Source organism: Sciurus carolinensis, chromosome 4 (genome assembly GCF_902686445.1).
Source record: "Sciurus carolinensis chromosome 4, mSciCar1.2, whole genome shotgun sequence".
Lineage (NCBI taxonomy): Eukaryota > Metazoa > Chordata > Mammalia > Rodentia > Sciuridae > Sciurus > Sciurus carolinensis.
The window spans coordinates 131,372,494-131,386,787 of record NC_062216.1 but is presented as its reverse complement, the minus strand read 5'-3'; positions in this window follow the sequence as shown (position 1 = coordinate 131,386,787).

The following is a 14,294-nucleotide window of genomic DNA, read 5'->3' as shown; positions in this document are numbered from 1 at the left end:
ATATTTTAAATTTTCTGGGCTACATCATTAGTTTTTCTCCCCCTAAAAACTGGCAGAGTTATTTTAAATGTTTTTGAATCCAAAAACGAATATATAAAATTGTCTCAAGAGTCTAATATACTATAATATAGGAAACTTTGTCACAAATATGTCCAGATACCTAAACTTTTATTACTAAATTCATATTTCCACTAATCATTTGCCAAGTACTACTGAAGCAGAAACAAAGTTTAAAAAGACAAAACAAATTAGAGCTATAGAGATAAAATTAACTCCTTTGCACCAAATGGTAGCCAGGAAAAGTTTTGATATTCTGAAAACTCAAATTAACTAATTCCAAGAGAGAGGATGGGTGAACCAATATTTTTGATGAAATGCACTTTGATCAAGATATGGGATATTTGTTTAAAGGTTGACATTTAATGTAAAAAGGAGGCTAAAGCTACAAATTCATCAGGAAGTTTCACCTAAGAAAAATATGAAACCCATATGCAGGGAAATCTTCTCATGTGCAAAACTCAAAACTATATGAGTGATATAAACTATAATGGAAAATTTGAAGGCATTTGTGTTTTCTAATAATTACATAATAATGAAGACTGGATTTTTATGTCTTTCATTTTCTTCAATTATTGCTTAAATATTATCACAGAAACTCCATTATGTACATGCTGGCATACTATTTCACGAACATGCCCATTCCTATTTCTACATTACTCTCCCACTCCAATCATATTAAAAGTTCAGGTGTACTAAGCCATTCCTTAGAATGGTGAGGAAAGAGGAAAGGTCATAGTGGGATGACAACAGGGTTATGAAGAAAGATTAGACTGTAAAACAGACTGGGGTTATACTTGGCTTCACCACTTACTGACTGTGTACTATTGAATAAATTATTTAATCTCACTAAGCCTCTTTACTCCCCAGTAAAATGGAGTAATAATTCCTCCCTTTTAATGATGTTGCAAGTTTTAAAAGATTACACAAATGAAGAGTTTTACATAGAGCCTCATGCATAAAGATAGTATTTTTAGTAAAAAATATGAGTTACTGAGAGGGGAAGAAAAGGGAGAAAAGAAGGACTGAAGAATACAATCAAATGTTAAAATTACATATGTATCAATAATTATTTGTTTATAGCGATGTAGTCATTCTTTAAAGGAAGAAATAATGTGCTGCAATATTTAGGTAAAGTATAAGTACATAAATTGAAACTATCAGAAATCCCTCTAAATTGACATATCATTGTTTAAGAAACTACAGTCAGGAACCAATCATTAAGAAAGTAATACATTACTGTCTTAGGAAACTTTCCATCACTGTGACAAAATACCTGAGATAATCCACTTAAAAAGAGGAAAGGTTTATTTTGTCTCATGGTTTCAGTGTCAGTCTGCAGTTTCTTGGCCCTCTTGCCTTGAAACTACAAGATGAGGTAGAACATTGTGGCAGAAAATACATGGCAGAGGAAGATATTCATCTTGTTATGGCTGAAAAGTAAAAAGAAAAGCAAGAAGGGACCAAGGTCCTAATACCCCTTCCAAGGCATACTTCCAATGATTTAATGTCTTGCCACTAGGTCCACCTCCTAAAGATTCCTCCACTACTCCCAGTAGTGTCACAGGCTAGGTTTAACACATGAAACATTGAGGGGAACATTAAGATCTAAAATATAGCAAAAACATATTAGAACAATTACAAATGCAAACATTACTAAAATATGTAAATCCATTACAAAAGACTTTTTATAGCATTGGGGTTAAACTCAGGGCCCAGTGCATACTACACAATTACTGCACCATTGAGTACTTCTCTAGTCTTTTTATTTATTTATTTTATGTATTTATTTTATTTATTTATTTATTTATTTATTTATTGAGGTGCTGGGGATTGAAACCAGGGCCTTGTGCTTTTGTACTTTTGAGGCAAACACTCTACCAACTGAGCCATTTCCCAGCCATCTAGTCCTTTTTTTAGACATATTTTTATTTTGAGATAGGTTCTTAGAAATAAATCACAGTAGGAAATATGTGTTGATTAAGCAAGCATAGAACAACTGTTCAAAACCCTTTTAAGAACCTCATAGTTGCTTAATGTTTACAAGTGGCATTGATAACTATTGTAGTTGGCCCTGGCTTGTCCCAGTTTAGCAAAGAAAAATCCCACATCCCAAGAAAAACCCAAGTCTCAGACAAATTCAGAGAGTTGGTCACACTATTTGCTGGGAAAAAAGACAACATGTCTTATAGATGGTCTGCTTAGAAGAATATGAAGACATTTCCATTAGAAGTAATACTTTGAATACTATTCATGAGGTGCCTCTTTTAGCTTGCTGAGCATAGGACTATCAATTGGTCCACCCAGTGCCTCCATCTCTCCGTGGGGTATGGCAGATGAAGAGTGCTTTGAGCAATGGCAAGCAGTTTGGGATTTGATGGAGAAGGGTTTAGAGATGAAAGAAGAATGCAATGTTTGGCTCCATATATGTAAATCAAGGCTATGCATTGAGATGGTAATGCTGCCAGCCAGCAGGTGAGAGAATTTGCTGGGCTGCTGTTCCTTCCTTATCTCATGACACAGAGACTGGCAAACAGAGTAAAGAGTTTGCCCTAGCACAGAACTGAACTTCTACCTACCTTGGAGAGTCAGATACTTTGATGATATAGAGATCATATGACAGTAGGGAGGTAAAAGAATCCCCTCTCTTGCCCTGGAGTACTGAGAGAAAAGGACCAGAGGCAGGAGAGAGACAAGGATGAGTACATCCTCCTGTCTTAGCCATCATGGAAGAAGGCAGGGAGTGTTTCCACTCTCTGATTAGAGTTGAAGGAAGAGAGCATCTGATCAAATGTTTTAGCACTATGAGACACAGATGGTTCAAGGTAACTGGAGGCACAGAGGGTTCTAAGAAGCTGCATTTTCAAGTCATCTCAGTTCTCATATCTTATGGATAAGTTGAGAGTCAATGACCTGAGAAGGCATGCACTATGAAAAGCGAAGTGACCCATTTCTCTGCCTGAATCTGTAGGAGGATGTCCAGGCCAGTGCATAAGGCAGAGAATCTAGCAGATGCCCAAGGTTCTACCCCAGTAGAAATCAAGGCAAGGGATACCACAGAGAGTCAATCACGGACCTAAAATAATCATACCACATTTACAATATGCTGACTTGAACGTGAGAAGATACCAGGGCTCCAATTACCTGGTTGCATGTGAGTTTGCTTTAGAGAACACCAGGTCCAATGAAGAAAGGAACTATGTTTTCTTTTCTTAACCTGAGATCACATCCTTCTACCCACACAGCAAAACTCACCTGCAGGAGAGAAACAAAGAAGGATATCTTCAGTATTTGAGCCACTGAAAAATTTTGTCAACAAAAGACTAAATTACATCATAAGGGTGTGTCTGAATTATTAGATCAGGCTAACTTCAAACCAAATGAGACATCTAGTTATTTTTTCCTACTAACCGGAGAGTGGGTGTTCACAAAGAAGTGCAAGTCACTGACTATATAAAGAAGCTACTTTTTTTGTTCCTCAACATCTTTGTTGTAATATAAATTAATTCTACTTTTAGGGTCTATATGTACTGACACTTTCTTAAATATAGAACCAGTACTCTGGTATAGGAGTGTATGCTAACTGTTCCCCAAATCCTTTGTTTTAGACATATTTTTTGTTGCTGTGACCAAAAGACCTGACAACAACAATTTTAGAGGAGGAAAAGTTTATCTTAAAGTTCCTGATTTCAGAGGTCTCAGTTATAAAAGACTGGTTCCATATCTTTGGGCCCAAAATGAGGCAGAACATCAAGGCAGAAGAATATGGCAGAGAAGAACAGCTCAGGACATGAAAATCAGGGAGCAAAGAGAGAATTCTCCATTCACCCAGGACAAAATATATATCCCAAAGGCATGCCTCCAATGACCCCTTTGCCAGCCACACCCTACCTGCCTACAGTCACCACCCAGTTAATCCCTATTAGTAGATTAATGCACTGATGTGACTCAGACTTCTCCAAGGACTGTGATTGGGTTCCAAATGGAGTCTACCAAGAGAAAATGGTGCAAAATGGTAGAAGCAAAAGCTGCCAGTCTTCTTAAATGTTAGTGAGTTTAGCCCTCCCAAAATGCCACTCCAATAACCGTGTATTGGTTACGCTATCACAGGGTCAGCTCAAATTCAAGGAGTAGGGAAATAGATTCCAAAGAAAGTACATTGCATGGAAATGGTGACAAAGTGACAGCTAGCCTTAATGCACCACTGGAACTATCAGGAAAAATAGTGCAGACATTGTGATTGAGCCCATCGTAAACAACCATTGTACTAGGACACCCTTTGTCTCTGTCAGGTACGGCAGCAGGATGGGAGAGGGGAGAGTCACACACACAGACTTAGAATGAGAGAGATTTATTTCAGTAACTGGCTTATGTAATTGTGCAAGCTGGTTATCAAGTCTGAAATCCATAAGGAGCACCATTTTTTTTTTTCTTTGCAGAATATCTTAATTTGTTTTAACAACTGACCAAGACTGCTGTAACATTGCCCTTGGCTCAACTAAACTTTAGATAGATTTCTTCCTGACTATAGGACCTTGTCCTCCTTCTGTTAAAGCACTTCCTTTAGATAGCTTGTAATTGATAATTCTTTCTTTGTGCCTTTCAGATATAAATCTTTCACAATTCCAAGAAAAATTTTCTCAAGAATATGGGAACTATCCCTTTAAAGATAATCATCAAGAACATGGGGCCCCTATCTCCTGGTCTGGATGGGAGTCTCACTTCCATAAATGTCAACTAGCAGACACAAGTGATCTAATCACATAGACCAACCTCCCCACTAATGTCCAAAGTGCCTATCACACCTTCTTTATTCAGTACATTTGATTTTAATTTTCATCTTGAATAAAGTCTTCTTTATTTGTTTAACCTGTCTGGTGCTTTTTTTTTTTTCCTTTTTACATAAGGTATCAAATTAATTGCTGATTAGGCTGATGTTTTGGGATTGTTTTTAAATTTTCCTAAGAGTGGTTCTTTAGCAACCTTTTTCACCAGGGTTCCTCTGGTCCTACTATGAAGTCATGACACTTTTGCATCGGTCTTTATTGAATGGTCATGTTTTATGCAGCAAGGCTACAACACTCAGACATGTCGGAGCTTGAATTTTTCTCACTCTTCCCTGTGCTCTAGAAGCTGGGCAACGTACAGAACCTTGGCATTCATTCTCTGAGCAGGTGAAGAGTCTTCAAATGTGAAGCACCTAGTCCCTGGCCAAAGACCTAAGGGGATACCAGTACAGAGTTCTAGAGCTCTTCTCCACATAGCACCTGTCTCTACACTACTCTGCAGTTCAGAATATAACTACCTTTGTCTGCTTTAGCTCCTATCTCTGACCTTCAATGTGTCAAGGATGTCTGGGTCCCAACTCCCTCCTGTGTGTTGCCTGGAAATCACCTCCAGGCGGAAAGCCAGGGCATAGAAGGCTCCCTTCATGTGTTTCCCTTTCCTCAAGAATTACTACCTCCCTCAACTTGATGTCCTACTAGTATCTGAAAATGTTCGATTTTTTTTTCACCCTAGTGTCTGTTTATTCGCAGTGGCAAGTCAAATACTATCTTCTTTCCTTGACAGACAAAAGTGGAAGCCTTAAATATTACATACTTTGAAATGGCAGTTTTGTCATAGACACAAAAGGTTTATGCCAAGAAAGAAATCATTAGAATTCCCAATATCCTTATGTGTTTATGTAAAGCTCCTTTGGTTTTCATTTGAAAGACATAAGTTTCCTACATCAGTGCCTAAATACACAGTTGGTCAATTGCGTAGAATGACAATAACAAATGAAATTTTATACAAATATGCTTACAAATTTCTAACAAAAAAGACATACATTTGGGGATTATGGTTAGATAGGTAGTATACAAAAATCCTTTAAAATATTTGTTTCTTAATATGTATTTTTATTCTATCATTCAAATTCTAAAAATAAGTAAATAAAACATCAAAATGCTAATTGAATGGCTATAAAGTTCTCAGAGAGGAGCTATTAAAACCTGTAAATGCATCATAAGAAAGATTTTCCATTCTAAAGCATTAGTTTTTCTTGACCTCAAAGCCATTCTCATTGTCTTTTTAGCTGCCAGATTCTGTAGTTCAAAGAGAGAAATCACATCATGTGTGCAATTTACTTCTGAAAGCCAAAAAGAAAAAAAAAGAGTTATTGAATGATGAGGCTCATTAATTCTTACCAGTAATGTTACCATGGTAGCAGAATTCTGTGGTGGTCCCCAAGATTCACACCTTTCCTATACATACATGCTCAGTACTATCTTCTCCTTTTGAGTATGGACCAGACTTGTGAATATGGCTGATGTCAATCCTGTGATTAATTTACATAATAAACTAATATGTAATCATATAGTGATATTGTAGTTGTAATTGAGTTACCAATAAATTTGATCTCGAGCTAATCAAAAGAACAATTATGTTGGATGGGCCTGAACTAATCAAGTGAACCCTTTAAAAGAGGACTTAGGCCTTTCCTGATATTAGATTCTCCTTTTATCCTAGGGTAAGTAAGCTGCTATACCCACACCTTAAGAAAACGTAAGAAGCAGCAAGTGGCTGAGGTTATCCCTGGATGAAAGGTAGTAGGAAAATATGAACCTCAGTTCTACTTCTACCCACAAGTAACTGAATTCTGCCAGTACCTATGTGAGCCTGTAACTGGTTCAACATTTTGAATACCACACTTAAATATATATCATAATGACATAATATAATATAATATATATATATGTATATATTGTATACCCAAAAGATAATTCAGAGAATTATAGAAATGTTAGAGAATATAAGAGGAAAAACGCATTCCTTTCAGGGCCTTGCCTGTGAGATATAGAAGAGATAGAAGAAAAGAAAATGAAGTTAAATAAGATTTTTGACAGGGATCAATACTATTAAGAAATTTGACAGTGTCTGAATGACAGAAATATCTGCTTCAAGCGTAAAGAACTCAGTTTCTTGAATTTCCTTCTTTCATCGCAGTTGCCTTCGTGGCCTCTTCTCTAAATCAATGATCATTGATGATGATGATGATGATGATGATGATACAATAACAATAACTGTATTCATTCAATATTCTTTATGCAAGGCATGGTGATGATTGCTTAACATACGTTATTTCGTGTAATCCATTCCACAACTGTGTGACTTGAATACTGTTTGAAGTACTTTTTAGATACATACTAATATATCTGAAAGAAAATATATAACACAGTAAGTGTGATATTCAAAATATTAAAACCCAGAGAAGAAACTTCTCAAAAAAAGTGCAATTGGAGTTGAGATATGAAGATTGAATTAGAGTCAGTCATGAAATAAACTGTAAAAGACAAGGTCAGATAGGTAAACAGGTCAGTTTATTTAACATCATCATCCCTTTGTAAAGAATAGAATTTTAGTTTTGATAGAGGACAACTTTGAAAGATTTTGAGTAGAAAATGTGCTGGTAGGAATGTAAATTAGCACAGCCACAGTAGAAATCAGTATGGAAGTTCCTCAAACAGCTAAAAATAGAACTACCATATGATCCAGCTATTCCACGCCTTGGTATTCATCCAAAAGAATTAAAGTCAGCACGCTTTAGAGGTACATGCATACCCATATTTATCACAGCACCATTCACCATAGCCACATCATCGAACCAGCCTAGGTGTCTGTCAACAGACATATGGATAAAGAAAATGTGGTATGTATACATAAAGGAGTTTTATCCAGTCATTAAAAAGAATGAAATTATGTCATTTGCAGGAAATGGGTGGAACTAGAGATTGTAATGCTGAGCAAAATAAGTCAGACTCAGCTAGAATAGCATTGTATATTTTCTCTCATATGTGGAAACTAGAGGGAAAAAAAATGAAAAAAAGAAGGTCACCATGAAAGCAGAAGAGTAACCACTGAGTAGAGGAAGGGAATCAGAAGTGGGAAGGAGATAGGGTAGAAGAAGTGAATTGATCAGATTATGATTTTTTGCATGGAGGAATATGCCACAATGAAACCCACCATTCTGTATAACTTATATGCACCAATATAGTGAGCGTCATGATTTAATTTGCTGCCTAAAAAGATGGCCATGTTCCCTGCCGCATTTAACTTCCAGCATTGAATTACTGTGTCATTGAGCCAGGAGTTGTATACAGGGAGCTCCTTTCACAACACTTTTCTCTACTTACTCTACTTGCAGGGTTCCACGTGGCCTCTCAAGTGAGCAACCTTTAGTTAAACTGCTGCTCCCTCTCTCACTCCTGACATTTAATTGTTTAAGAAAGTTTTAAGCCAACCCAGATAGCATTAGTACCTGTTATATTTCTGAGCATGTTAATGAGGTATCTTCTTAGTTGTTCCCTACCCTTGAAGAAGTTGGAAAAGCTGATCTTTCTGTTTTTGGTTTTGGGTTTTGTTTTGTTGTTGTTTACAGCTACAATAGAAGAGTGTAGACTGAGTTGCTACACAACTAGAAAAAAAATTAACTACTGCTGTATTTCCACCTTTCTTTCCTGAGTATTCAAATTTAAGGCAGTGTTTTGGTGATGTCATATTTTTTTGGTTGGGATCCAAATCACACAAACTTTTCTAACACAAGATGGCCAGCGCATGGCCCAAAAGGGTTTGGATTTAATGACCAGCTTTAGCTGTATAGTGTGGATGACAGTTTGGGGCTATGTGTGCTCTCTCTGATTCATTATTAGCCTGGAGCAGGACCTTTAAGGAGCTGCCCTGCTCTGCCAGCACCTGCGGAAGTCTGCATGACAGAAATGTCTGCCTTATGCCTGGAGTTTGTCCACATAGTTTCCTGAACTGCCCCCATTTTGTCAATGTTGCATGGCATTCTTCATATTTTCTCTGCTTCTTGGCCTCTTTACTCATTCTATGATGATGATAACAATGCTTATAATGATAATGTAATAATAATACCAACACAAGTATTCATCTGTGTTTTTTCTGTGTCAGACATGGCCATAGTAGCTTAACACATATTTTATCAAGTAATCCATTCAACAACTCTGTGACTCGAGTACAATTTTAATTCCATTTTACAGAGAGGAAATCTGAGGCCTGAGGCTTGAAGATCACATGGTTTGCAGGAAGTGAACTCAGAATATATGCCCAGAACAGATGCAGTATGTCTATTCAATCATCCTTGGACTGACGAGTGTTGCTGTCCCTGCAGTGTACACATGATGGCTTAACTTGAAGTGCTCAGACTCCTGTGTGAAGTTCTGCTTCCAGCTCTACTTTGCCTCGAAAATAATCCTTTCAGTGTGTTATCTTTGAGTGCAAAGGCAGGTGTGTGGTTTTGGTTTTGTGACTCATTGAATTCCTCTTACCATGCTTTCTTAGTGAAAGCACTTAGGGTGACACATAGATCAAATGGAAACCATGTTATGAAAACTTTATAATGTCCACAAGACAAGTTACTATGGAATTATTTTGAGAGGACCAACCTTTTACAGGGGCTAAAATGTATAATGATTTATTGATTGATATGTTATTCCAAAAAAATGATTTAAGATCATTAGAAATAGAATTTCAACTCAACTGGAGGTCCATTATCACAGTCTTAAAAATAGCTATAGAAATTAATTGAAGAAATTTAAGTAAAATTAAGTAATAGTATTTGGATTTGTACCTGATCAGAAAGAAATGATGTATGTATTATTTAGCCAAGAAAAATCTAATGATTTTTTTAAAACCTATTTTTCTCTAATCATAATGTTGGAAATAAGAGTTTTCTTTTGTAGAATCTTCTGGATTTGGCTAGCAGTAGTATATGAGTATGAAAAATATCACTTATGAACCACAGTTAAAAGAATATTCAGGGTCTGGGTTTGTGGTTCAGTAGAAGAGCACTCGTCTGGCATGTGTGAAGTACTGGGTTCGATCCTCAGCACCACGCAAAAATAAATAAATAAAATCAAGGTTAAAACAAGATTATTCACATTTCACAGATGACTTGAATTTGCTTTTATGTCACATACTCATTTAGTCTGCTTTTCATAATTAACCCGCTTTGTCTTTTTGTTGTTGTTTATCTATTTGTCATTGAATGCATGACAAGGAAATTTATGCTTCTTACACAGCAAGAAGGTATATTTTCTGCCTAATCTTCTAATGTATGCAGACCTGAATGCAAGAAGAGAGAAATATTTTGAAAAGGACAAGTATTCAGATATTTTATAACCTCTAACTGACCACAGTACCCCAACTGAGCAATTATATTATTCCAAATGGAGAAAATTCTTTAAATGATATTGTAGCCTCAGAATATAATAAAATGGTCAAATAATTTTCAAGACTAACTTTTCTTATTCTTTTAGCATATTAACTGCTACTTTGTATTACACACACATAGGAAAAAATAGATATGGACATTCTTATCCTCAGAAATTCCTCTGTAAATAGATGGATTTTTTTCCAATGATAGCTTTAGATGTATAATTAAATTTAAATTATATTAACTATTGAAAATAAAATAATTTTCAAACATAATTTTGTTTCATTACTAATGGCAACAATGTATTTTGAATTAATTTCTGATAAATCTACTTGAAGTGATTTCCCCAAACTCTATGAACTGAGTTTATTTTCTAACTGAATATGTCCTTTTGTTTTATCTCTTCAGGCATGTAAGAACTGCTACATTCAAAGAGTGTGGTTAAGTGGATTAGAGAAGGAAAGTTTGTTTTTATTTCTTTTTGGATAGCAAGCAATTTTTCAAAAGCATACCAAGTTGAAAACATACATTAGAATGATGATCATCATTTTTTTAAGAAGGATATTTTGAAACTATCTGTTAAAGTACAGGACAAAAAGAATGGGTGGTGATAGATACAAAACTGTATTTATTCATATGGATTCACATTGTACTAATATTGTTGTAAATTTATGGAATTTATGTAAATCTAATTTAAAATTCAATTTTAGTTTATTTAATTGCCACAGAAAATGTAACAGAATTTTCTAAGTGTGCAATTCAAATAAAGTTTAGTTTTAGCTGCAAAAAATAGGGACATAGCTTTTAAGTGACTTTTTCCTAAACAATATTGATTCTTGGATAGATAGTGACTTGGACATGAACTTGCTATTCTTCCTATTTGTTTGTATATGTGTGTGTGTGTGTGTGTGTGTGTGTGTGTAAAAAGAGTGTTTAATTTTTATTAAAGTATATTATGTTGGCCTTTTACTCAGGCAACCATTTAACTCTATCCTCCATTCAAAAAAAAGAGCTGATACAAACAAAAAATTGTTAGTATTTGATAGAATGTCTGCCTGTCAGGATGATATTTAAAAATTTTAAAATCTGACTAAGCAAATTTATGGCTAAAATTAAAGAGATAATTGTGTCTATTTCCAGTTCCTTTGTGATCTATTTTTTTCTACTGGAATCCTGGTAAGTAGAGTGTCAAGATAGTTTATATCAGTTTTCCCAGTTTTTATTCACTTTGTTCTATTTGTATCTCTGGAGGTCTCAAATGCTATTATGCATTATAGTTGTTTCCAATTATATAATTACTCCTTATTTTTAAGAACCAAATTAATAAGGGCATCTGCCTGGAGGTCTACTGGAATTTTGCCAGTTCTTAATTTTTGGGTGTAACAGCACAGCCTTCCACACAGGCTGTGGAATACTGCTCAGGGATCATGGGAGCAGTTCCTGGGGACAGGAGTCCAGCTGATTGTGCCCTTTGCTGTCATGAATGCATTTGTATAAATAATTAGGCTAAAACGAATGTCATAAGGAGACATGAAGGGTAACAGAAATTGCCAAGTGTGGTGGGCAGATTTGGTGGGCTGAGTAGAAGGTCAGAAAGGTCTGTGACCATTTAACAGAGAGATTAAAAGCATGGGCTCTGGACTCAAAGTATCTAAAGTTGAGTTGCTCCACTACTTACTTTCTGAGCCTACCCAGTAAATAAGGATAATATTAGCAACAACAGTTTAATATCTGACTTCATGTAATTCACATGGGGGAGGGGTAATAAATTTTAAAAGACACAATTTGTCAGGGAAAAAAATGAATAATGGACAGAATAATAGAGAGCGAAGTGTTAAGAAAGATGTCTATTACAATTAGAAAAGGTAGTCAGGGAGAAATTCACAAGAAGATGGGAGCTCAGGGAGGGGAGATACCAAGGCATGTAGATGCTTTGGAAAAGAAAGTTCATTCTAGGTGGAGAAAAACAAGTTGAAATTCCTGAGCCAAAAATATGCATGATATGTATACATAATAGCATAGACACCAAGACAAATGGAGCAAAGTAAGACAGAGGGGAAGCAATAGTGGATTTCAAGACATAGGAGGTTCTGAGCGAGAAGGTGGCAAGCAGACCACACAGGGCCTTGAGTCCAGGTAAGAATTTTGATTGAGAGGTGAAGTCATTGGAGGATTTTGTGCATAATAGTGACAAAACTCATTCATGTTTTATGGAGTCCTGACTGATGTGTTGGAAGAGAGTAGAAACACAAAGGGTCTAAGAAATGAAATAATTATAGCTTCAACTAATGCAGAAGCCCAGTGAACATGATGAAAAGTGATCATATTCTAGACATAATTAGAAGACATACCTAAATGAAATTTACTTATGTCTTGGCTGGAGGGTAGGAGAAAATGAGAAGGCATTTTGCCTTAAAAAATGGAAAGAGAGGAATGACTATCTACTGAAATGGTAAAGACTTAAGGAAGAACTCTGCTGGTGGAGAAGAGAAGTTAAGGACATGGCACATTAAAGATGCCCATTGGTAGGTAGTTGTCTACAGGAGATCGAAGTTCAGTAAAAGGCAGACATGTAAATTTGGAATGCATGGGTGACAGCTATTGTCTGAATTTATGACTTTGATTGATGTCCTCTGTAGAGTTAGTGTTGATTGCTATAAGAATTTAAGAACTGAGCTTCAAGCCATTCCAACACTTGAAGTTAGAGAAGATTGGTAGAAACTAGCAAAGGACACTGAATAGAAATTGCCAATGAAGAAAGAGCATTCAGAACATTCCAGAGTACTAGGGAAGATAATATTCCAAGGAATAATTAGCAATGTCAAATGTCACTAATACAAGAGTAATGTCCATTGAATTGGTAACTTGGAGATGTCTGTTAAAGCCCGAGAAAAATTTTGGTGAAACTAGGGATGCAAGTACAATGGAGAGAATGACAAGACACACAAGTACAACTCTTAGCCAATTCTTCCAAGGAATTTTTTTGCAAAGGAAAGAGGAAAGAAGAATAACTTGAGGAGAATATGTGATCAGTTGGTTTCTTGTTTTTTGTTTTTTTTTTTTGTATTTAAATCAGAGACTGCTGCACATCTTAAGTGCAAATAAATACATAAAGCACATAGAATGCAGACTTGTTTTCCAAGTGACCTAGGACAGACTTGATTTCCTCCTCTGACCTTTCCCGCTTGTAGCTCTCAGAATGACTGTGCAGTGTGCTAGAAGTGTGATATACTGATATAAGAAGGAAGTGCCTGCGATTCCCCAGGCCCTACTCTTGCCTCTCCTAGAAACGTAATATCTTGAGTTAGGAAAAACAGCCAGAACCACTTAGGCTTTTTTTCCTCCCTCTCCTGAAAGCAAAGCCTTGCCTTCGAAGACTTGCCCTGTGATTGATGTTACCCCTGAGGCATATAACCTGGAGCAGACTACTTTTGGGGTCTCTCTGCTATAGTTCAATGAAAGCACACATAGTCAGACTCCATCTGCCTCAGGCAGCTTTCTTGAGTCTTGAAGGATCAGCTTGCAATGGATCTTGGGCTTCTTTTTTTTTGTGGGAGGAGTACTGGGGAATGAAGTTGGGGCACATGACCACTGAGTCACATTCCCAGCCCTATTGTATTTTATTTAGAGACAGGGTCTCACTGACTTGCTTTTGCTGAGCTGGCTTTGGGATTACAGGTGTGTGCCACCACATCAGGCTCCCAGGCTTCTTTTGTCCCTTGCTCCCTATAAGAACTCAGTAGGCATGGTATAACTTTCTGCATATAAGAGTGTTCTCACTGACTCAAAAAACTTGGTGACCACTGCACAGAGAACATGCTACACAAGAGTTGTGTCTAACATTCAGTAAATATTAGCTATTGTTATAACTGTGCACTAAATAATTTTTATATGAACTTTTTCTGTCCTGTTTCTTCTCAGTCTCTTTCCTGTACAGTTCTAAAATCACAAAGTCTCAATAAAATAAAATAAAACAGAGAAACCACTTTGACTTGGAATTAACCAAAGTTAACTGAGTTGG